Source organism: Pongo pygmaeus, chromosome 2 (genome assembly GCF_028885625.2).
Source record: "Pongo pygmaeus isolate AG05252 chromosome 2, NHGRI_mPonPyg2-v2.0_pri, whole genome shotgun sequence".
Classification (NCBI taxonomy): domain Eukaryota; kingdom Metazoa; phylum Chordata; class Mammalia; order Primates; family Hominidae; genus Pongo; species Pongo pygmaeus.
In genome coordinates this window covers 23,341,629-23,366,789 of record NC_085930.1, presented here as the reverse complement: position 1 = coordinate 23,366,789, position 25,161 = coordinate 23,341,629, and positions in this window count along the sequence as shown.

Sequence of the window (25,161 nt, the reverse complement as noted above, 5' to 3'; positions counted from 1 at the left end):
GTTTATTCGGAACGCTTTGAGGCCTATGTTGGAAAAGGAAATGTCTTCACATAAAAACTAGACAGAAGCATTCTCAGAAACTTCTTTGTGATGAGTGCATTCTACTCACAGAGTTGAACCTTCCTTTTGATAGAACAGTTTTGAAACACTCTTTTTGTAGAATCTGCAAGTGGATATTTGGAGCACTATGAGGCCTATGCTGTGAAATGGAATCTCTTCACCTAAGTACTAGACAGAAGCATTCTCAGAAACTTCTTCACGATATGTGCATTCAACTCACAGTGTTGAACCTTTCTTTTCAAAGAGCTGTTTTGAAGCACACTTTTGGTAAAATCTGCAAGTGGATATTTGTAGCGATTTCCGGCCTATGCTGGAAAAGGAAATATCTTCACATAAGAACTAAACAGCAGCATTCTCAGAAACTTGTTTGTGTGGATTGCATTCAACTCACAGACTTGAACCTACCAATTGATAGAGAAGTTGGGAGACACTCTTTTTGTAGAATCTGCAAGTGGGTATTTGGAGCGCTTTGAGGCCTATGCTGGAAAAGGAAATGTCTTCACCTAAAAACTAGACAGCAGCATTCTCAGAAACCTCTTTGAGAAGAGTGCATTCATCTCACAGACTTGAACGTTCCTTTCGATAGAACAGTTTTGAAGCACTCCTTTTGTAGAATCTGCAATTGTTTATTCGGAGCGCTTCGAGGCCTATGTTGGAAAAGGATATATCTTCACATAAAAACTAGACAGAAATATTCTCAGAAACCTCTTTGTAAAGAGTGCATTCAAATCAGAGAGTTGAACCTACCAATCGATAGAGAAGTTTCGAAACACTCTTTTTGTAGAACACGCAAGTGAATATTTGGAGGGATTTGAGGCCTGTGATGTAAATGGAAACATCTTCTCATGAAATCTAGACAGAAGCATTCTCAGAAACGTCTTTGTGAGAAGTGCATTCAACTCACAGACTTGAAGCTTCCTTCTGAAAGAGCAGTTTTGAAACACTCTTTTTGTAGCATCTGCAAGTGGATATATGGAGCGCTTTGAGGCCTATGCTGGAAAAGGAAATATCTTCACATAAAAACTGGACAGAAGCATTCTCAGAAACTTCTTTGTGATGTGTGCGTTGAACTCACGGAGTTCAACCTTTCTTTTGATAGAGAAGTTTCGAAACACTCTTTTAGTAGAATCTTCATGTGGATGGATGGAGTGCTTTGAGGCCTATGCAGGAATAGGAAATATCTTCACGTAGAAACTGGACCAAAGCTTTCTCAGAAAGTTCCCTGTGCTTTGTGCATTCAACTCACGGAGTTCAACCTGCCTTTTGATAGAGCAGTTTTGAAACCCTCTTTTTGTAGAATCTGCAAGTGGATATTTGGAGCGCTTTGAGGCCTATGCTGCAAAAGGAAATATCATTGCATAAAAGCTAGATGGAAGCATTCACAGAAACTTCTTTGTGATGAGTGCATTCAACTCACAGAGTTGAACCTCCCTTTTGATAGACCAGTTAGGAAACACGGTTTTTGTAGTATACGCAAGTGGATATTTGGAGCTCTTTGAGGCTTATGCTGGAAAAGGAGATATCTTCATATACAAACTGGACAGAAGCATTTTCAGAAACTTTTATGTCATGTGGGGATTGAACTCACAGAGTTGAACACTCCTTTCCATGGAGCAGTTCTGCAACACTCTTTTCGTGGAAACTGCAAGTGGATATTTGGTGCGATTGCGGCATCTAGTGGAAAAGGAAACACATGCAGATGAAAACTAGATAGAATCATTCTCGGAAACTTCTCTCTGATGAGTGCTTTCAACTCACAGATTTGAACCTTCCTTTTCAAAGAGCAGTTTTGAAAGACTCTTTTTGTAGAATCTGCAAGTGGATATTTGGAGCGCTTTGAGGCCTATGCTGGGAAGTGAAATATCTTCACCTGAAAACTAGACAGAAGCATTCTGAGAAAGTTCTCTCTGATGAGTGCATTCACCTCAGACTTGAACGTTCCTTTTGATAGAACAGTTTTGAATCACTAAGTTTGTAGAATTCGCAAGTGTTTATGCAGAGCACCTTGAGGCCTATGTTGGAAAAGGAAATTGCTTCACATAAAAACTAGAGAGAAGGATTCTCAGAAATTTCATTGTGATGAGTGCATTCACCTAACAGAGTTAAGCCTACTAATTGATAGACAAGTTTGGAAACACTCTTTTTGTAGAATCTGCAAGTGGATATTTGGAGCGCTTTGAAGCCTAGGCTGGAAATGGAAATATATTCACATAAAAACTGGACAGAAGCATTCTCAGAAACTTCCTTGTGTTGAGTGCGTTCAACCCATAGACTTGAACCTTCTTTTTGAAAGAGCAGTTTTGAAACACTCTTTTTGTAAAATCTGCAAGTGGATATTTGGAGCATTTTGAGGCCCATGCTGGGAAATGGAATATCTTCACCTAAAAACTAGACAGAAGCATTCTCAGAAAGATCTCCTCGATGCGTGCATTCAACTCACAGATTTCAACCCGTCTTTTGATAGAGCAGTTTGGAAACACTCTTTTTGTGAAATCTGCAAGTGGATGTTTCCAGCGATTTGAGGTCTATGCAAGGAAAAGGAAATACCTTCACACAAAAACTAGACAGCTGCATTCTCAGAAACTTCTTTGGGAGGAGTGCATTCAACTCACAGACTTGAACGTTCCTTTTCATAGAACAGTTTTGAAACACTCCTTTTGTACAATCTGCAGGTGTTTATTCGGAGCGCTTTGAGGCCTATGTTGGAAAAGGAAATATCTTCACATAAAAACTAGACAGAAGCATTCTCAGAAACTTCTTTGTGATGAGTGCATTCTAGTCACAGAGTTGAACCTTCCTTTTGATAGAACAGTTTTGAAACACTCTTTTTGTAGAATCTGCAAGTGGATATTTGGAGCGCTATGAGGCCTATGCTGTGAAATGAAATCTCTTCACCTAAGTACTAGACAGAAGCATTCTCAGAAACTTCTTCACCACATGTGCAATCAACTCACAGAGTTGAACCTTTCTTTTCAAAGAGCTGTTTTGAAACACACTTTTGGTAAAATCTGCAAGTGGATATTTGTAGCGATTTCCGGCCTATGCTGGAAAAGGAAATATCTTCACATAAGAACTAAACAGCAGCATTCTCAGAAACTTCTTTGTGATGAGTGCATTCACCTCACAGAGTTGAACCTACTAATTGATAAAGAAGTTTGGAAACACTCTTTTTGTAGAATCTGCAAATGGATATTTGGAGCGCTTTGAGGCCTATGCTGGAAATGGAAATATCTTCACATAAAAACTAGACAGAAGCATTCTCAGAAACTTCTTTGTGATGAGTGCATTCTAGTCACAGAGTTGAACCTTCCTTTTGATAGAACAGTTTTGAAACACTCTTTTTGTAGAATCTGCAAGTGGATATTTGGAGCACTATGAGGCCTATGCTGGGAAATGTAATATCTTCACCTAAAAACTAGACAGAAGCATTCTCAGAAAGTTCTTCTCGATGCGTGCATTCAACTCACAGAGTTGAACCTGTCTTTTGATAGAGCAGTTTGGAAACACTCTTCTTGTGAAATCTGCAAGTGGATATTTCCAGCGATTTGAGACCTATGCAAGGAAAAGGAAATATCTTCACACAAAAACTAGACAGCTGCATTCTCAGAAACTTCTTTGTGAGGAGTGCATTCAACTCACAGACTTGAACGTTCCTTTTCAGAGAACAGTTTTGAAACACTCCTTTTGTACAATCTGCAAGTGTTTATTCGGAACGCTTTGAGGCCTATGTTGGAAAAGGAAATGTCTTCACATAAAAACTAGACAGAAGCATTCTCAGAAACTTCTTTGTGATGAGTGCATTCTACTCACAGAGTTGAACCTTCCTTTTGATAGAACAGTTTTCAAACACTCTTTTTGTAGAATCTGCAAGTGGATATTTGGAGCACCATGAGGCCTATGCTGTGAAATGGAATCTCTTCACCTAAGTACTAGACAGAAGCATTCTCAGAAACTTCTTCACGATATGTGCATTCAACTCACAGTGTTGAACCTTTCTTTTCAAAGAGCTGTTTTGAAGCACACTTTTGGTAAAATCTGCAAGTGGATATTTGTAGCGATTTCCGGCCTATGCTGGAAAAGGAAATATCTTCACATAAGAACTAAACAGCAGCATTCTCAGAAACTTGTTTGTGTGGATTGCATTCAACTCACAGACTTGAACCTACCAATTGATAGAGAAGTTGGGAGACACTCTTTTTGTAGAATCTGCAAGTGGGTATTTGGAGCGCTTTGAGGCCTATGCTGGAAAAGGAAATGTCTTCACCTAAAAACTAGACAGCAGCATTCTCAGAAACCTCTTTGAGAAGAGTGCATTCATCTCACAGACTTGAACGTTCCTTTCGATAGAACAGTTTTGAAGCACTCCTTTTGTAGAATCTGCAATTGTTTATTCGGAGCGCTTCGAGGCCTATGTTGGAAAAGGATATATCTTCACATAAAAACTAGACAGAAATATTCTCAGAAACCTCTTTGTAAAGAGTGCATTCAACTCAGAGAGTTGAACCTACCAATCGATAGAGAAGTTTCGAAACACTCTTTTTGTAGAACACGCAAGTGAATATTTGGAGGGATTTGAGGCCTGTGATGTAAATGGAAACATCTTCTCATGAAATCTAGACAGAAGCATTCTCAGAAACGTCTTTGTGAGAAGTGCATTCAACTCACAGACTTGAAGCTTCCTTCTGAAAGAGCAGTTTTGAAACACTCTTTTTGTAGCATCTGCAAGTGGATATATGGAGCGCTTTGAGGCCTATGCTGGAAAAGGAAATATCTTCACATAAAAACTGGACAGAAGCATTCTCAGAAACTTCTTTGTGATGTGTGCGTTGAACTCACGGAGTTCAACCTTTCTTTTGATAGAGAAGTTTCGAAACACTCTTTTAGTAGAATCTTCATGTGGATGGATGGAGTGCTTTGAGGCCTATGCAGGAATAGGAAATATCTTCACGTAGAAACTGGACCAAAGCTTTCTCAGAAAGTTCCCTGTGCTTTGTGCATTCAACTCACGGAGTTCAACCTGCCTTTTGATAGAGCAGTTTTGAAACCCTCTTTTTGTAGAATCTGCAAGTGGATATTTGGAGCGCTTTGAGGCCTATGCTGCAAAAGGAAATATCATTGCATAAAAGCTAGATGGAAGCATTCACAGAAACTTCTTTGTGATGAGTGCATTCAACTCACAGAGTTGAACCTCCCTTTTGATAGACCAGTTATGAAACACGGTTTTTGTAGAATACGCAAGTGGATATTTGGAGCTCTTTGAGGCTTATGCTGGAAAAGGAGATATCTTCATATACAAACTGGACAGAAGCATTTTCAGAAACTTTTATGTCATGTGGGGATTGAACTCACAGAGTTGAACACTCCTTTCCATGGAGCAGTTCTGCAACACTCTTTTCGTGGAAACTGCAAGTGGATATTTGGTGCGATTGCGGCATCTAGTGGAAAAGGAAACACATGCAGATGAAAACTAGATAGAATCATTCTCGGAAACTTCTCTCTGATGAGTGCTTTCAACTCACAGATTTGAACCTTCCTTTTCAAAGAGCAGCTTTGAAAGACTCTTTTTGTAGAATCTGCAAGTGGATATTTGGAGCGCTTTGAGGCCTATGCTGGGAAGTGAAATATCTTCACCTGAAAACTAGACAGAAGCATTCTGAGAAAGTTCTCTCTGATGAGTGCATTCACCTCAGACTTGAACGTTCCTTTTGATAGAACAGTTTTGAATCACTAAGTTTGTAGAATTCGCAAGTGTTTATGCAGAGCACCTTGAGGCCTATGTTGGAAAAGGAAATTGCTTCACATAAAAACTAGAGAGAAGGATTCTCAGAAATTTCATTGTGATGAGTGCATTCACCTAACAGAGTTAAGCCTACTAATTGATAGACAAGTTTGGAAACACTCTTTTTGTAGAATCTGCAAGTGGATATTTGGAGCGCTTTGAAGCCTAGGCTGGAAATGGAAATATATTCACATAAAAACTGGACAGAAGCATTCTCAGAAACTTCCTTGTGTTGAGTGCGTTCAACCCATAGACTTGAACCTTCTTTTTGAAAGAGCAGTTTTGAAACACTCTTTTTGTAAAATCTGCAAGTGGATATTTGGAGCATTTTGAGGCCCATGCTGGGAAATGGAATATCTTCACCTAAAAACTAGACAGAAGCATTCTCAGAAAGATCTCCTCGATGCGTGCATTCAACTCACAGATTTCAACCCGTCTTTTGATAGAGCAGTTTGGAAACACTCTTTTTGTGAAATCTGCAAGTGGATATTTCCAGCGATTTGAGGTCTATGCAAGGAAAAGGAAATACCTTCACACAAAAACTAGACAGCTGCATTCTCAGAAACTTCTTTGGGAGGAGTGCATTCAACTCACAGACTTGAACGTTCCTTTTCATAGAACAGTTTTGAAACACTCCTTTTGTACAATCTGCAGGTGTTTATTCGGAGCGCTTTGAGGCCTATGTTGGAAAAGGAAATATCTTCACATAAAAACTAGACAGAAGCATTCTCAGAAACTTCTTTGTGATGAGTGCATTCTAGTCACAGAGTTGAACCTTCCTTTTGATAGAACAGTTTTGAAACACTCTTTTTGTAGAATCTGCAAGTGGATATTTGGAGCGCTATGAGGCCTATGCTGTGAAATGAAATCTCTTCACCTAAGTACTAGACAGAAGCATTCTCAGAAACTTCTTCACCACATGTGCAATCAACTCACAGAGTTGAACCTTTCTTTTCAAAGAGCTGTTTTGAAACACACTTTTGGTAAAATCTGCAAGTGGATATTTGTAGCGATTTCCGGCCTATGCTGGAAAAGGAAATATCTTCACATAAGAACTAAACAGCAGCATTCTCAGAAACTTCTTTGTGATGAGTGCATTCACCTCACAGAGTTGAACCTACTAATTGATAGAGAAGTTTGGAAACACTCTTTTTGTAGAATCTGCAAATGGATATTTGGAGCGCTTTGAGGCCTATGCTGGAAATGGAAATATCTTCACATAAAAACTAGACAGAAGCATTCTCAGAAACTTCTTTGTGATGAGTGCATTCTAGTCACAGAGTTGAACCTTCCTTTTGATAGAACAGTTTTGAAACACTCTTTTTGTAGAATCTGCAAGTGGATATTTGGAGCACTATGAGGCCTATGCTGGGAAATGTAATATCTTCACCTAAAAACTAGACAGAAGCATTCTCAGAAAGTTCTTCTCGATGCGTGCATTCAACTCACAGAGTTGAACCTGTCTTTTGATAGAGCAGTTTGGAAACACTCTTCTTGTGAAATCTGCAAGTGGATATTTCCAGCGATTTGAGACCTATGCAAGGAAAAGGAAATATCTTCACACAAAAACTAGACAGCTGCATTCTCAGAAACTTCTTTGTGAGGAGTGCATTCAACTCACAGACTTGAACGTTCCTTTTCAGAGAACAGTTTTGAAACACTCCTTTTGTACAATCTGCAAGTGTTTATTCGGAACGCTTTGAGGCCTATGTTGGAAAAGGAAATGTCTTCACATAAAAACTAGACAGAAGCATTCTCAGAAACTTCTTTGTGATGAGTGCATTCTACTCACAGAGTTGAACCTTCCTTTTGATAGAACAGTTTTCAAACACTCTTTTTGTAGAATCTGCAAGTGGATATTTGGAGCACCATGAGGCCTATGCTGTGAAATGGAATCTCTTCACCTAAGTACTAGACAGAAGCATTCTCAGAAACTTCTTCACGATATGTGCATTCAACTCACAGTGTTGAACCTTTCTTTTCAAAGAGCTGTTTTGAAGCACACTTTTGGTAAAATCTGCAAGTGGATATTTGTAGCGATTTCCGGCCTATGCTGGAAAAGGAAATATCTTCACATAAGAACTAAACAGCAGCATTCTCAGAAACTTGTTTGTGTGGATTGCATTCAACTCACAGACTTGAACCTACCAATTGATAGAGAAGTTGGGAGACACTCTTTTTGTAGAATCTGCAAGTGGGTATTTGGAGCGCTTTGAGGCCTATGCTGGAAAAGGAAATGTCTTCACCTAAAAACTAGACAGCAGCATTCTCAGAAACCTCTTTGAGAAGAGTGCATTCATCTCACAGACTTGAACGTTCCTTTCGATAGAACAGTTTTGAAGCACTCCTTTTGTAGAATCTGCAATTGTTTATTCGGAGCGCTTCGAGGCCTATGTTGGAAAAGGATATATCTTCACATAAAAACTAGACAGAAATATTCTCAGAAACCTCTTTGTAAAGAGTGCATTCAACTCAGAGAGTTGAACCTACCAATCGATAGAGAAGTTTCGAAACACTCTTTTTGTAGAACACGCAAGTGAATATTTGGAGGGATTTGAGGCCTGTGATGTAAATGGAAACATCTTCTCATGAAATCTAGACAGAAGCATTCTCAGAAACGTCTTTGTGAGAAGTGCATTCAACTCACAGACTTGAAGCTTCCTTCTGAAAGAGCAGTTTTGAAACACTCTTTTTGTAGCATCTGCAAGTGGATATATGGAGCGCTTTGAGGCCTATGCTGGAAAAGGAAATATCTTCACATAAAAACTGGACAGAAGCATTCTCAGAAACTTCTTTGTGATGTGTGCGTTGAACTCACGGAGTTCAACCTTTCTTTTGATAGAGAAGTTTCGAAACACTCTTTTAGTAGAATCTTCATGTGGATGGATGGAGTGCTTTGAGGCCTATGCAGGAATAGGAAATATCTTCACGTAGAAACTGGACCAAAGCTTTCTCAGAAAGTTCCCTGTGCTTTGTGCATTCAACTCACGGAGTTCAACCTGCCTTTTGATAGAGCAGTTTTGAAACCCTCTTTTTGTAGAATCTGCAAGTGGATATTTGGAGCGCTTTGAGGCCTATGCTGCAAAAGGAAATATCATTGCATAAAAGCTAGATGGAAGCATTCACAGAAACTTCTTTGTGATAAGTGCATTCAACTCACAGAGTTGAACCTCCCTTTTGATAGACCAGTTATGAAACACGGTTTTTGTAGAATACGCAAGTGGATATTTGGAGCTCTTTGAGGCTTATGCTGGAAAAGGAGATATCTTCATATACAAACTGGACAGAAGCATTTTCAGAAACTTTTATGTCATGTGGGGATTGAACTCACAGAGTTGAACACTCCTTTCCATGGAGCAGTTCTGCAACACTCTTTTCGTGGAAACTGCAAGTGGATATTTGGTGCGATTGCGGCATCTAGTGGAAAAGGAAACACATGCAGATGAAAACTAGATAGAATCATTCTCGGAAACTTCTCTCTGATGAGTGCTTTCAACTCACAGATTTGAACCTTCCTTTTCAAAGAGCAGTTTTGAAAGACTCTTTTTGTAGAATCTGCAAGTGGATATTTGGAGCGCTTTGAGGCCTATGCTGGGAAGTGAAATATCTTCACCTGAAAACTAGACAGAAGCATTCTGAGAAAGTTCTCTCTGATGAGTGCATTCACCTCAGACTTGAACGTTCCTTTTGATAGAACAGTTTTGAATCACTAAGTTTGTAGAATTCGCAAGTGTTTATGCAGAGCACCTTGAGGCCTATGTTGGAAAAGGAAATTGCTTCACATAAAAACTAGAGAGAAGGATTCTCAGAAATTTCATTGTGATGAGTGCATTCACCTAACAGAGTTAAGCCTACTAATTGATAGACAAGTTTGGAAACACTCTTTTTGTAGAATCTGCAAGTGGATATTTGGAGCGCTTTGAAGCCTAGGCTGGAAATGGAAATATATTCACATAAAAACTGGACAGAAGCATTCTCAGAAACTTCCTTGTGTTGAGTGCGTTCAACCCATAGACTTGAACCTTCTTTTTGAAAGAGCAGTTTTGAAACACTCTTTTTGTAAAATCTGCAAGTGGATATTTGGAGCATTTTGAGGCCCATGCTGGGAAATGGAATATCTTCACCTAAAAACTAGACAGAAGCATTCTCAGAAAGATCTCCTCGATGCGTGCATTCAACTCACAGATTTCAACCCGTCTTTTGATAGAGCAGTTTGGAAACACTCTTTTTGTGAAATCTGCAAGTGGATGTTTCCAGTGATTTGAGGTCTATGCAAGGAAAAGGAAATATCTTCACACAAAAACTAGACAGCTGCATTCTCAGAAACTTCTTTGGGAGGAGTGCATTCAACTCACAGACTTGAACGTTCCTTTTCATAGAACAGTTTTGAAACACTCCTTTTGTACAATCTGCAGGTGTTTATTCGGAGCGCTTTGAGGCCTATGTTGGAAAAGGAAATATCTTCACATAAAAACTAGACAGAAGCATTCTCAGAAACTTCTTTGTGATGAGTGCATTCTAGTCACAGAGTTGAACCTTCCTTTTGATAGAACAGTTTTGAAACACTCTTTTTGTAGAATCTGCAAGTGGATATTTGGAGCACTATGAGGCCTATGCTGTGAAATGAAATCTCTTCAGCTAAGTACTAGACAGAAGCATTCTCAGAAACTTCTTCACCACATGTGCAATCAACTCACAGAGTTGAACCTTTCTTTTCAAAGAGCTGTTTTGAAACACACTTTTGGTAAAATCTGCAAGTGGATATTTGTAGCGATTTCCGGCCTATGCTGGAAAAGGAAATATCTTCACATAAGAACTAAACAGCAGCATTCTCAGAAACTTCTTTGTGATGAGTGCATTCACCTCACAGAGTTGAACCTACTAATTGATAGAGAAGTTTGGAAACACTCTTTTTGTAGAATCTGCAAATGGATATTTGGAGCGCTTTGAGGCCTATGCTGGAAATGGAAATATCTTCACATAAAAACTAGACAGAAGCATTCTCAGAAACTTCTTTGTGATGAGTGCATTCTAGTCACAGAGTTGAACCTTCCTTTTGATCGAACAGTTTTGAAACACTCTTTTTGTAGAATCTGCAAGTGGATATTTGGAGCACTATGAGGCCTATGCTGGGAAATGTAATATCTTCACCTAAAAACTAGACAGAAGCATTCTCAGAAAGTTCTTCTCGATGCGTGCATTCAACTCACAGAGTTGAACCTGTCTTTTGATAGAGCAGTTTGGAAACACTCTTCTTGTGAAATCTGCAAGTGGATATTTCCAGCGATTTGAGACCTATGCAAGGAAAAGGAAATATCTTCACACAAAAACTAGACAGCTGCATTCTCAGAAACTTCTTTGTGAGGAGTGCATTCAACTCACAGACTTGAACGTTCCTTTTCATAGAACAGTTTTGAAACACTCCTTTTGTACAATCTGCAAGTGTTTATTCGGAACGCTTTGAGGCCTATGTTGGAAAAGGAAATGTCTTCACATAAAAACTAGACAGAAGCATTCTCAGAAACTTCTTTGTGATGAGTGCATTCTACTCACAGACTTGAACCTTCCTTTTGATAGAACAGTTTTCAAACACTCTTTTTGTAGAATCTGCAAGTGGATATTTGGAGCACTATGAGGCCTATGCTGTGAAATGGAATCTCTTCACCTAAGTACTAGACAGAAGCATTCTCAGAAACTTCTTCACGATATGTGCATTCAACTCACAGTGTTGAACCTTTCTTTTCAAAGAGCTGTTTTGAAGGACACTTTGGTAAAATCTGCAAGTGGATATTTGTAGCGATTTCCGGCCTATGCTGGAAAAGGAAATATCTTCACATAAGAACTAAACAGCAGCATTCTCAGAAACTTCTTTGTGTGGATTGCATTCAACACACAGACTTGAACCTACCAATTGATAGAGAAGTTGGGAGACACTCTTTTTGTAGAATCTGCAAGTGGGTATTTGGAGCGCTTTGAGGCCTATGCTGGAAAAGGAAATGTCTTCACCTAAAAACTAGACAGCAGCATTCTCAGAAACCTCTTTGAGAAGAGTGCATTCAACTCACAGACTTGAACGTTCCTTTCGATAGAACAGTTTTGAAGCACTCCTTTTGTAGAATCTGCAATTGTTTATTCGGAGCGCTTCGAGGACTATGTTGGAAAAGGATATATCTTCACATAAAAACTAGACAGAAATATTCTCAGAAACCTCTTTGTAAAGAGTGCATTCAACTCAGAGAGTTGAACCTACCAATCGATAGAGAAGTTTCGAAACACTCTTTTTGTAGAACACGCAAGTGAATATTTGGAGGGATTTGAGGCCTGTGATGTAAATGGAAACATCTTCTCATGAAATCTAGACAGAAGCATTCTCAGAAACGTCTTTGTGACAAGTGCATTCAACTCACAGACTTGAAGCTTCCTTCTGAAAGAGCAGTTTTGAAACACTCTTTTTGTAGCATCTGCAAGTGGATATATGGAGCGCTTTGAGGCCTATGCTGGAAAAGGAAATATCTTCACATAAAAACTGGACAGAAGCATTCTCAGAAACTTCTTTGTGATGTGTGCGTTGAACTCACGGAGTTCAACCTTTCTTTTGATAGAGAAGTTTCGAAACACTCTTTTAGTAGAATCTTCATGTGGATGGATGGAGTGCTTTGAGGCCTATGCAGGAATAGGAAATATCTTCACGTAGAAACTGGACAAAAGCTTTCTCAGAAAGTTCCCTGTGCTTTGTGCATTCAACTCACGGAGTTCAACCTGCCTTTTGATAGAGCAGTTTTGAAACCCTCTTTTTGTAGAATCTGCAAGTGGATATTTGGAGCGCTTTGAGGCCTATGCTGCAAAAGGAAATATCATTGCATAAAAGCTAGATGGAAGCATTCACAGAAACTTCTTTGTGATGAGTGCATTCAACTCACAGAGTTGAACCTCCCTTTTGATAGACCAGTTATGAAACACGGTTTTTGTAGAATACGCAAGTGGATATTTGGAGCTCTTTGAGGCTTATGCAGGAAAACGAGATATCTTCATATACAAACTGGACAGAAGCATTTTCAGAAACTTTTATGTCATGTGGGGATTGAACTCACAGAGTTGAACACTCCTTTCCATGGAGCAGTTCTGCAACACTCTTTTCGTGGAAACTGCAAGTGGATATTTGGTGCGATTGCGGCATCTAGTGGAAAAGGAAACACATGCAGATGAAAACTAGATAGAATCATTCTCGGAAACTTCTCTCTGATGAGTGCTTTCAACTCACAGATTTGAACCTTCCTTTTCAAAGAGCAGTTTTGAAAGACTCTTTTTGTAGAATCTGCAAGTGGATATTTGGAGCGCTTTGAGGCCTATGCTGGGAAGTGAAATATCTTCACCTGAAAACTAGACAGAAGCATTCTGAGAAAGTTCTCTCTGATGAGTGCATTCACCTCAGACTTGAACGTTCCTTTTGATAGAACAGTTTTGAATCACTAAGTTTGTAGAATTCGCAAGTGTTTATGCAGAGCACCTTGAGGCCTATGTTGGAAAAGGAAATTGCTTCACATAAAAACTAGAGAGAAGGATTCTCAGAAATTTCATTGTGATGAGTGCATTCACCTAACAGAGTTAAGCCTACTAATTGATAGACAAGTTTGGAAACACTCTTTTTGTAGAATCTGCAAGTGGATATTTGGAGCGCTTTGAAGCCTAGGCTGGAAATGGAAATATATTCACATAAAAACTGGACAGAAGCATTCTCAGAAACTTCCTTGTGTTGAGTGCGTTCAACCCATAGACTTGAACCTTCTTTTTGAAAGAGCAGTTTTGAAACACTCTTTTTGTAAAATCTGCAAGTGGATATTTGGAGCATTTTGAGGCCCATGCTGGGAAATGGAATATCTTCACCTAAAAACTAGACAGAAGCATTCTCAGAAAGATCTCCTCGATGCGTGCATTCAACTCACAGATTTCAACCCGTCTTTTGATAGAGCAGTTTGGAAACACTCTTTTTGTGAAATCTGCAAGTGGATGTTTCCAGCGATTTGAGGTCTATGCAAGGAAAAGGAAATATCTTCACACAAAAACTAGACAGCTGCATTCTCAGAAACTTCTTTGGGAGGAGTGCATTCAACTCACAGACTTGAACGTTCCTTTTCATAGAACAGTTTTGAAACACTCCTTTTGTACAATCTGCAGGTGTTTATTCGGAGCGCTTTGAGGCCTATGTTGGAAAAGGAAATATCTTCACATAAAAACTAGACAGAAGCATTCTCAGAAACTTCTTTGTGATGAGTGCATTCTAGTCACAGAGTTGAACCTTCCTTTTGATAGAACAGTTTTGAAACACTCTTTTTGTAGAATCTGCAAGTGGATATTTGGAGCACTATGAGGCCTATGCTGTGAAATGAAATCTCTTCAGCTAAGTACTAGACAGAAGCATTCTCAGAAACTTCTTCACCACATGTGCAATCAACTCACAGAGTTGAACCTTTCTTTTCAAAGAGCTGTTTTGAAACACACTTTTGGTAAAATCTGCAAGTGGATATTTGTAGCGATTTCCGGCCTATGCTGGAAAAGGAAATATCTTCACATAAGAACTAAACAGCAGCATTCTCAGAAACTTCTTTGTGATGAGTGCATTCACCTCACAGAGTTGAACCTACTAATTGATAGAGAAGTTTGGAAACACTCTTTTTGTAGAATCTGCAAATGGATATTTGGAGCGCTTTGAGGCCTATGCTGGAAATGGAAATATCTTCACATAAAAACTAGACAGAAGCATTCTCAGAAACTTCTTTGTGATGAGTGCATTCTAGTCACAGAGTTGAACCTTCCTTTTGATCGAACAGTTTTGAAACACTCTTTTTGTAGAATCTGCAAGTGGATATTTGGAGCACTATGAGGCCTATGCTGGGAAATGTAATATCTTCACCTAAAAACTAGACAGAAGCATTCTCAGAAAGTTCTTCTCGATGCGTGCATTCAACTCACAGAGTTGAACCTGTCTTTTGATAGAGCAGTTTGGAAACACTCTTCTTATGAAATCTGCAAGTGGATATTTCCAGCGATTTGAGACCTATGCAAGGAAAAGGAAATATCTTCACACAAAAACTAGACAGCTGCATTCTCAGAAACTTCTTTGTGAGGAGTGCATTCAACTCACAGACTTGAACGTTCCTTTTCATAGAACAGTTTTGAAACACTCCTTTTGTACAATCTGCAAGTGTTTATTCGGAACGCTTTGAGGCCTATGTTGGAAAAGGAAATGTCTTCACATAAAAACTAGACAGAAGCATTCTCAGAAACTTCTTTGTGATGAGTGCATTCTACTCACAGACTTGAACCTTCCTTTTGATAGAACAGTTTTCAAACACTCTTTTTGTAGAATCTGCAAGTGGATATTTGGAGCACTATGAGGCCTATGCTGTGAAATGGAATCTCTTCACCTAAGTACTAGACAGAAGCATTCTCAGAAACTTCTTCACGATATGTGCATTCAACTCACAGTGTTGAACCTTTCTTTTCAAAGAGCAGTTTTGAAGCACACTTTTGGTAAAATCTGCAAGTGGATATTTGTAGCGATTTCCGGCCTATGCTGGAAAAGGAAATATCTTCACATAAGAACTAAGCAGCAGCATTCTCAGAAACTTCTTTGTGTGGATTGCATTCAACTCACAGACTTGAACCTACCAATTGATAGAGAAGTTGGGAGACACTCTTTTTGTAGAATCTGCAAGTGGGTATTTGGAGCGCTTTGAGGCCTATGCTGGAAAAGGAAATGTCTTCACCTAAAAACTAGACAGCAGCATTCTCAGAAACCTCTTTGAGAAGAGTGCATTCATCTCACAGACTTGAACGTTCCTTTCGATAGAACAGTTTTGAAGCACTCCTTTTGTAGAATCTGCAATTGTTTAGTCGGAGCGCTTCGAGGCCTATGTTGGAAAAGGATATATCTTCACATAAAAACTAGACAGAAATATTCTCAGAAACCTCTTTGTAAAGAGTGCATTCAACTCAGAGAGTTGAACCTACCAATCGATAGAGAAGTTTCGAAACACTCTTTTTGTAGAACACGCAAGTGAATATTTGGAGGGATTTGAGGCCTGTGATGTAAATGCAAACATCTTCTCAAGAAATCTAGACAGAAGCATTCTCAGAAACGTCTTTGTGAGAAGTGCATTCAACTCACAGACTTGAAGCTTCCTTCTGAAAGAGCAGTTTTGAAACACTCTTTTTGTAGCATCTGCAAGTGGATATATGGAGCGCTTTGAGGCCTATGCTGGAAAAGGAAATATCTTCATATAAAAACTGGACAGAAGCATTCTCAGAAACTTCTTTGTGATGTGTGCGTTGAACTCACGGAGTTCAACCTTTCTTTTGATAGAGAAGTTTCGAAACACTCTTAGTAGAATCTTCATGTGGATGGATGGAGTGCTTTGAGGCCTATGCAGGAATAGGAAATATCTTCACGTAGAAACTGGACAAAAGCTTTCTCAGAAAGTTGCCTGTGCTTTGTGCATTCAACTCACGGAGTTCAACCTGCCTTTTGATAGAGCAGTTTTGAAACCCTCTTTTTGTAGAATCTGCAAGTGGATATTTGGAGCGCTTTGAGGCCTATGCTGCAAAAGGAAATATCATTGCATAAAAGCTAGATGGAAGCATTCACAGAAACTTCTTTGTGATGAGTGCATTCAACTCACAGAGTTGAACCTCCCTTTTGATAGACCAGTTATGAAACACGGTTTTTGTAGAATACGCAAGTGGATATTTGGAGCTCTTTGAGGCTTATGCTGGAAAAGGAGATATCTTCATATACAAACTGGACAGAAGCATTTTCAGAAACTTTTATGTCATGTGGGGATTGAACTCACAGAGTTGAACACTCCTTTCCATGGAGCAGTTCTGCAACACTCTTTTCGTGGAAACTGCAAGTGGATATTTGGTGCGATTGCGGCATCTAGTGGAAAAGGAAACACATGCAGATGAAAACTAGATAGAATCATTCTCGGAAACTTCTCTCTGATGAGTGCTTTCAACTCACAGATTTGAAACTTCCTTTTCAAAGAGCAGTTTTGAAAGACTCTTTTTGTAGAATCTGCAAGTGGATATTTGGAGCGCTTTGAGGCCTATGCTGGGAAGTGAAATATCTTCACCTGAAAACTAGACAGAAGCATTCTGAGAAAGTTCTCTCTGATGAGTGCATTCACCTCAGACTTGAACGTTCCTTTTGATAGAACAGTTTTGAATCACTAAGTTTGTAGAATTCGCAAGTGTTTATGCAGAGCACCTTGAGGCCTACGTTGGAAAAGGAAATTGCTTCACATAAAAACTAGAGAGAAGCATTCTCAGAAATTTCATTGTGATGAGTGCATTCACCTAACAGAGTTAAACCTACTAATTGATAGACAAGTTTGGAAACACTCTTTTTGTAGAATCTGCAAGTGGATATTTGGAGCGCTTTGAAGCCTAGGCTGGAAATGGAAATATATTCACATAAAAACTGGACAGAAGCATTCTCAGAAACTTCCTTGTGTTGAGTGCGTTCAACCCATAGACTTGAACCTTCTTTTTGAAAGAGCAGTTTTGAAACACTCTTTTTGTAAAATCTGCAAATGGATATTTGGAGCATTTTGAGGCCCTTGCTGGGAAATGGAATATCTTCACCTAAAAACTAGACAGAAGCATTCTCAGAAAGATCTCCTCGATGCGTGCATTCAACTCACAGATTTCAACCCGTCTTTTGATAGAGCAGTTTGGAAACACTCTTTTTGTGAAATCTGCAAGTGGATATTTCCAGCGATTTGAGGTCTATGCAAGGAAAAGGAAATATCTTCACACAAAAACTAGACAGCTGCATTCTCAGAAACTTCTTTGTGAGGAGTGCATTCAACTCAGAGACTTGAACGTTCCTTTTCATAGAACAGTTTTGAAACACTCCTTTTGTACAATCTGCAGGTGTTTATACGGAGCGCTTTGAGGCCTATGTTGGAAAAGGAAATATCTTCACGTTTAAAACTAGACAGAAGCATTCTCAGAAACTTCTTTGTGATGAGTGCATTGTAGTCACAGAGTTGAACCTTCCTTTTGATAGAACAGTTTTGAAACACTCTTTTTGTAGAATCTGCAAGTGGATATTTGGAGCACTATGAGGCCTATGCTGTGAAATGAAATCTCTTCAGCTAAGTACTAGACAGAAGCATTCTCAGAAACTTCTTCACCACATGTGCAATCAACTCACAGAGTTGAACCTTTCTTTTCAAAGAGCAGTTTTGAAACACACTTTTGGTAAAATCTGCAAGTGGATATTTAGAGCGATTTCCGGCCTATGCTGGAAAAGGAAATATCTTCACATAAGAACTAAACAGCAGCATTCTCAGAAACTTCTTTGTGATGAGTGCATTCACCTCACAGAGTTGAACCTACTAATTGATAGAGAAGTTTGGAAACACTCTTTTTGTAGAATCTGCAAATGGATATTTGGAGCGCTTTGAGGCCTATGCTGGAAATGGAAATATCTTCACATAAAAACTAGACAGAAGCATTCTCAGAAACTTCCTTGTGTTGAGTGCATTCAACTCACAGAGTTGAACCTTCTTTTTGAAAGAGCAGTTTTGAAACACTCTTTTTGTAAAATCTGCAAAAGGATATTTGGAGCACTTTGAGGCCTATGCTGGGAAATGTAATATCTTCACCTAAAAACTAGACAGAAGCATTCTCAGAAAGTTCTTCTCGATGCGTGCATTCCACTCACAGAGTTGAACCTGTCTTTTGATAGAGCAGTTTGGAAACACTCTTTTTGTGAAATCTGCAAGTGGATATTTCCAGCGATTTGAGACCTATGCAAGGAAAAGGAAATATCTTCACACAAAAACTAGACAGCTGCATTCTCAGAAACTTCTTTGTGAGGAGTGCATTCAACTCACAGACTTGAACGTTCCTTTTCATAGAACAGTTTTGAAACACTCCTTTTGTACAATCTGCAAGTGTTTATTCGGAACGCTTTGAGGCCTATGTTGGAAAAGGAAATGTCTTCACATAAAAACTAGACAGAAGCATTCTCAGAAACTTCTTTGTGATGAGTGCATTCTACTCACAGACTTGAACCTTCCTTTTTATAGAACAGTTTTGAAACACTCTTTTTGTAGAATCTGCAAGTGGATATTTGGAGCACTATGAGGCCTATGCTGTGAAATGGAATCTCTTCACCTAAGTACTAGACAGAAGCATTCTCAGAAACTTCTTCACGATATGTGCATTCAACTCACAGTGTTGAACCTTTCTTTTCAAAGAGCAGTTTTGAAGCACACTTTTGGTAAAATCTGCAAGTGGATATTTGTAGCGATTTCCGGCCTATGCTGGAAAAGGAAATATCTTCACATAAGAACTAAGCAGCAGCATTCTCAGAAACTTCTTTGTGTGGATTGCATTCAACTCACAGACTTGAACCTACCAATTGATAGAGAAGTTGGGAGACACTCTTTTTGTAGAATCTGCAAGTGGGTATTTGGAGCGCTTTGAGGCCTATGCTGGAAAAGGAAATGTCTTCACCTAAAAACTAGACAGCAGCATTCTCAGAAACCTCTTTGAGAAGAGTGCATTCATCTCACAGACTTGAACGTTCCTTTCGATAGAACAGTTTTGAAGCACTCCTTTTGTAGAATCTGCAATTGTTTAGTCGGAGCGCTTCGAGGCCTATGTTGGAAAAGGATATATCTTCACATAAAAACTAGACAGAAATATTCTCAGAAACCTCTTTGTAAAGAGTGCATTCAACTCAGAGAGTTGAACCTACCAATCGATAGAGAAGTTTCGAAACACTCTTTTTGTAGAACACGCAAGTGAATATTTGGAGGGATTTGAGGCCTGTGATGTAAATGCAAACATCTTCTCATGAAATCTAGACAGAAGCATTCTCAGAAACGTCTTTGTGATAAGTGCATTCAACTCACAGACTTGAAGCTTCCTTCTGAAAGAGCAGTTTTGAAACACTCTTTTTGTAGCATCTGCAAGTGGATATATGGAGCGCTTTGAGGCCTATGCTGGAAAAGGAAATATCTTCATATAAAAACTGGACAGAAGCATTCTCAGAAACTTCTTTGTGATGTGTGCGTTGAACTCACGGAGTTCAACCTTTCTTTTGATAGAGAAGTTTCGAAACACTCTTAGTAGAATCTTCATGTGGATGGATGGAGTGCTTTGAGGCCTATGCAGGAATAGGAAATATCTTCACGTAGAAACTGGACAAAAGCTTTCTCAGAAAGTTGCCTGTGCTTTGTGCATTCAACTCACGGAGTTCAACCTGCCTTTTGATAGAGCAGTTTTGAAACCCTCTTTTTGTAGAATCTGCAAGTGGATATTTGGAGCGCTTTGAGGCCTATGCTGCAAAAGGAAATATCATTGCATAAAAGCTAGATGGAAGCATTCACAGAAACTTCTTTGTGATGAGTGCATTCAACTCACAGAGTTGAACCTCCCTTTTGATAGACCAGTTATGAAACACGGTTTTTGTAGAATACGCAAGTGGATATTTGGAGCTCTTTGAGGCTTATGCTGGAAAAGGAGATATCTTCATATACAAACTGGACAGAAGCATTTTCAGAAACTTTTATGTCATGTGGGGATTGAACTCACAGAGTTGAACACTCCTTTCCATGGAGCAGTTCTGCAACACTCTTTTCGTGGAAACTGCAAGTGGATATTTGGTGCGATTGCGGCATCTAGTGGAAAAGGAAACACATGCAGATGAAAACTAGATAGAATCATTCTCGGAAACTTCTCTCTGATGAGTGCTTTCAACTCACAGATTTGAAACTTCCTTTTCAAAGAGCAGTTTTGAAAGACTCTTTTTGTAGAATCTGCAAGTGGATATTTGGAGCGCTTTGAGGCCTATGCTGGGAAGTGAAATATCTTCACCTGAAAACTAGACAGAAGCATTCTGAGAAAGTTCTCTCTGATGAGTGCATTCACCTCAGACTTGAACGTTCCTTTTGATAGAACAGTTTTCAATCACTAAGTTTGTAGAATTCGCAAGTGTTTATGCAGAGCACCTTGAGGCCTACGTTGGAAAAGGGAATTGCTTCACATAAAAACTAGAGAGAAGCATTCTCAGAAATTTCATTGTGATGAGTGCATTCACCTAACAGAGTTAAACCTACTAATTGATAGACAAGTTTGGAAACACTCTTTTTGTAGAATCTGCAAGTGGATATTTGGAGCGCTTTGAAGCCTAGGCTGGAAATGGAAATATATTCACATAAAAACTGGACAGAAGCATTCTCAGAAACTTCCTTGTGTTGAGTGCGTTCAACCCATAGACTTGAACCTTCTTTTTGAAAGAGCAGCTTTGAAACACTCTTTTTGTAAAATCTGCAAATGGATATTTGGAGCATTTTGAGGCCCTTGCTGGGAAATGGAATATCTTCACCTAAAAACTAGACAGAAGCATTCTCAGAAAGATCTCCTCGATGCGTGCATTCAACTCACAGATTTCAACCCGTCTTTTGATAGAGCAGTTTGGAAACACTCTTTTTGTGAAATCTGCAAGTGGATATTTCCAGCGATTTGAGGTCTATGCAAGGAAAAGGAAATATCTTCACACAAAAACTAGACAGCTGCATTCTCAGAAACTTCTTTGTGAGGAGTGCATTCAACTCACAGACTTGAACGTTCCTTTTCATAGAACAGTTTTGAAACACTCCTTTTGTACAATCTGCAGGTGTTTATTCGGAGCGCTTTGAGGCCTATGTTGGAAAAGGAAATATCTTCACATAAAAACTAGACAGAAGCATTCTCAGAAACTTCTTTGTGATGAGTGCATTCTAGTCACAGAGTTGAACCTTCCTTTTGATAGAACAGTTTTGAAACACTCTTTTTGTAGAATCTGCAAGTGGATATTTGGAGCACTATGAGGCCTATGCTGTGAAATGAAATCTCTTCAGCTAAGTACTAGACAGAAGCATTCTCAGAAACTTCTTCACCACATGTGCAATCAACTCACAGAGTTGAACCTTTCTTTTCAAAGAGCAGTTTTGAAACACACTTTTGGTAAAATCTGCAAGTGGATATTTAGAGCGATTTCCGGCCTATGCTGGAAAAGGAAATATCTTCACATAAGAACTAAACAGCAGCATTCTCAGAAACTTCTTTGTGATGAGTGCATTCACCTCACAGAGTTGAACCTACTAATTGATAGAGAAGTTTGGAAACACTCTTTTTGTAGAATCTGCAAATGGATATTTGGAGCGCTTTGAGGCCTATGCTGGAAATGGAAATATCTTCACATAAAAACTAGACAGAAGCATTCTCAGAAACTTCCTTGTGTTGAGTGCATTCAACTCACAGAGTTGAACCTTCTTTTTGAAAGAGCAGTTTTGAAACACTCTTTTTGTAAAATCTGCAAAAGGATATTTGGAGCACTTTGAGGCCTATGCTGGGAAATGTAATATCTTCACCTAAAAACTAGACAGAAGCATTCTCAGAAAGTTCTTCTCGATGCGTGCATTCCACTCACAGAGTTGAACCTGTCTTTTGATAGAGCAGTTTGGAAACACTCTTTTTGTGAAATCTGCAAGTGGATATTTCCAGCGATTTGAGACCTATGCAAGGAAAAGGAAATATCTTCACACAAAAACTAGACAGCTGCATTCTCAGAAACTTCTTTGTGAGGAGTGCATTCAACTCACAGACTTGAACGTTCCTTTTCATAGAACAGTTTTGAAACACTCCTTTTGTACAATCTGCAAGTGTTTATTCGGAACGCTTTGAGGCCTATGTTGGAAAAGGAAATGTCTTCACATAAAAACTAGACAGAAGCATTCTCAGAAACTTCTTTGTGATGAGTGCATTCTACTCACAGAGTTGAACCTTCCTTTTGATAGAACAGTTTTCAAACACTCTTTTTGTAGAATCTGCAAGTGGATATTTGGAGCACTATGAGGCCTATGCTGTGAAATGGAATCTCTTCACCTAAGTACTAGACAGAAGCATTCTCAGAAACTTCTTCACGATATGTGCATTCAACTCACAGTGTTGAACCTTTCTTTTCAAAGAGCAGTTTTGAAGCACACTTTTGGTAAAATCTGCAAGTGGATATTTGTAGCGATTTCCGGCCTATGCTGGAAAAGGAAATATCTTCACGTAGAAACTGGACAAAAGCTTTCTCAGAAAGTTCCCTGTGCTTTGTGCATTCAACTCACGGAGTTCAACCTGCCTTTTGATAGAGCAGTTTTGAAACCCTCTTTTTGTAGAATCTGCAAGTGGATATTTGGAGCGCTTTGAGGCCTATGCTGCAAAAGGAAATATCATTGCATAAAAGCTAGATGGAAGCATTCACAGAAACTTCTTTGTGATGAGTGCATTCAACTCACAGAGTTGAACCTCCCTTTTGATAGACCAGTTATGAAACACGGTTTTTGTAGAATACGCAAGTGGATATTTGGAGCTCTTTGAGGCTTATGCTGGAAAAGGAGATATCTTCATATACAAACTGGACAGAAGCATTTTCAGAAACTTTTATGTCATGTGGGGATTGAACTCACAGAGTTGAACACTCCTTTCCATGGAGCAGTTCTGCAACACTCTTTTCGTGGAAACTGCAAGTGGATATTTGGTGCGATTGCGGCATCTAGTGGAAAAGGAAACACATGCAGATGAAAACTAGATAGAATCATTCTCGGAAACTTCTCTCTGATGAGTGCTTTCAACTCACAGATTTGAAACTTCCTTTTCAAAGAGCAGTTTTGAAAGACTCTTTTTGTAGAATCTGCAAGTGGATATTTGGAGCGCTTTGAGGCCTATGCTGGGAAGTGAAATATCTTCACCTGAAAACTAGACAGAAGCATTCTGAGAAAGTTCTCTCTGATGAGTGCATTCACCTCAGACTTGAACGTTCCTTTTGATAGAACAGTTTTCAATCACTAAGTTTGTAGAATTCGCAAGTGTTTATGCAGAGCACCTTGAGGCCTACGTTGGAAAAGGGAATTGCTTCACATAAAAACTAGAGAGAAGCATTCTCAGAAATTTCATTGTGATGAGTGCATTCACCTAACAGAGTTAAACCTACTAATTGATAGACAAGTTTGGAAACACTCTTTTTGTAGAATCTGCAAGTGGATATTTGGAGCGCTTTGAAGCCTAGGCTGGAAATGGAAATATATTCACATAAAAACTGGACAGAAGCATTCTCAGAAACTTCCTTGTGTTGAGTGCGTTCAACCCATAGACTTGAACCTTCTTTTTGAAAGAGCAGCTTTGAAACACTCTTTTTGTAAAATCTGCAAATGGATATTTGGAGCATTTTGAGGCCCTTGCTGGGAAATGGAATATCTTCACCTAAAAACTAGACAGAAGCATTCTCAGAAAGATCTCCTCGATGCGTGCATTCAACTCACAGATTTCAACCCGTCTTTTGATAGAGCAGTTTGGAAACACTCTTTTTGTGAAATCTGCAAGTGGATATTTCCAGCGATTTGAGGTCTATGCAAGGAAAAGGAAATATCTTCACACAAAAACTAGACAGCTGCATTCTCAGAAACTTCTTTGTGAGGAGTGCATTCAACTCACAGACTTGAACGTTCCTTTTCATAGAACAGTTTTGAAACACTCCTTTTGTACAATCTGCAGGTGTTTATTCGGAGCGCTTTGAGGCCTATGTTGGAAAAGGAAATATCTTCACATAAAAACTAGACAGAAGCATTCTCAGAAACTTCTTTGTGATGAGTGCATTCTAGTCACAGAGTTGAACCTTCCTTTTGATAGAACAGTTTTGAAACACTCTTTTTGTAGAATCTGCAAGTGGATATTTGGAGCACTATGAGGCCTATGCTGTGAAATGAAATCTCTTCAGCTAAGTACTAGACAGAAGCATTCTCAGAAACTTCTTCACCACATGTGCAATCAACTCACAGAGTTGAACCTTTCTTTTCAAAGAGCAGTTTTGAAACACACTTTTGGTAAAATCTGCAAGTGGATATTTAGAGCGATTTCCGGCCTATGCTGGAAAAGGAAATATCTTCACATAAGAACTAAACAGCAGCATTCTCAGAAACTTCTTTGTGATGAGTGCATTCACCTCACAGAGTTGAACCTACTAATTGATAGAGAAGTTTGGAAACACTCTTTTTGTAGAATCTGCAAATGGATATTTGGAGCGCTTTGAGGCCTATGCTGGAAATGGAAATATCTTCACATAAAAACTAGACAGAAGCATTCTCAGAAACTTCCTTGTGTTGAGTGCATTCAACTCACAGAGTTGAACCTTCTTTTTGAAAGAGCAGTTTTGAAACACTCTTTTTGTAAAATCTGCAAAAGGATATTTGGAGCACTTTGAGGCCTATGCTGGGAAA